This window comes from Triticum dicoccoides, chromosome 4A (genome assembly GCF_002162155.2).
Source record: "Triticum dicoccoides isolate Atlit2015 ecotype Zavitan chromosome 4A, WEW_v2.0, whole genome shotgun sequence".
NCBI classification, from domain to species: domain Eukaryota; kingdom Viridiplantae; phylum Streptophyta; class Magnoliopsida; order Poales; family Poaceae; genus Triticum; species Triticum dicoccoides.
The window spans coordinates 660,152,334-660,153,517 of NC_041386.1; positions in this window are offsets into that span (position 1 = coordinate 660,152,334).

The following is a 1,184-nucleotide window of genomic DNA, read 5'->3' on the forward strand; positions in this document are numbered from 1 at the left end:
GCCGGCGGCACCTTGAGGGGGAAACGGACGCGTCGGGTCTACACGCAGTTGATGTACGTAGCTGTGGGTTTGGTCCGGATGTTGGTCCTAGGTGTTCCTATGGGCTGACCTAATACAACCGGCTGGAGAGGTCCACTGGTCAAAGCACGTCCGTGGAAAGTCAAAGGGCTAGATCTCGTGGTCAACCGCTCCAGGGTCTTTAGCTGGGTCGGCCCATTATGGATCTTGTGGGCGTTTAGCTGGGCCGGCCCATTGTGGTCCGCAAAATCTTGTGGGCCTTTAGCTGGGCCGGCCCATTATGGTCCGCTAAATTTTGTGGGCCTTTAGCTGGGTCGGCCCATTTTGGTCCGCTAAATCTTATGGGCCTTCGGTTGGGCCGGCCCATTTAAACTTTGTGGGCCACTTTTGGGCCGGTCCACGTGTCAACATATCATAGGCCCATCTCGACCGTTGGATGAGTGACACCTGTGCCAACGCGGAGCTGACACGTGGATCCGTCAGCCAATGAGAATTTTACACGTGGAAAATCGGCATTGGTCGTGGCTGTTAACGGGTTATCGGATCCAAATTCCGACCCGATAGCTTAACGGCATTCCATTACGGTGGATGCCACGTGTCGGTCACCCTTTACGAAAGCACTTCTGTGACGCGCGATTTATCATCATGGAAGTGGACACTTCCGTGATGATAATTTTGGTAATGTCATGGAACACTTCTACAACAGCACAGGTATGACTATCTTGATTATGTCATAAATTTGTCATGGATGTACATGCATGACAAAAAAACGCGACCTACTGTGACAAACATGTATCATCACGGAAGTGTATTTTTTTGTAGTGCATGTGCCTCTTGATGTATGTTTTGGTGACCAACTTGCGGGTTCCGCCCATGAACCTATGCATAGGGGTTGGCACACGTTCTTGACTCTCCGGTAGAAACTTTGGGACACTCTTTGAAGTACTTTGTGTTGGTTGAATAGATGAATCTGAGATTGTGTGATGCATATCGTATAATCATGCCCACGGATACTTGAGGTGACAATGGAGTATCTAGGTGACATTAGGGTTTTGGTTGATTTGTGTCTTAAGGTGTTATTCTAGTACGAACTCTTGAATAGATTGATCCGAAAGAATAACTTTGAGGTGGTTTCGTACCCTACCATAATCTCTTCATTCGTTCTC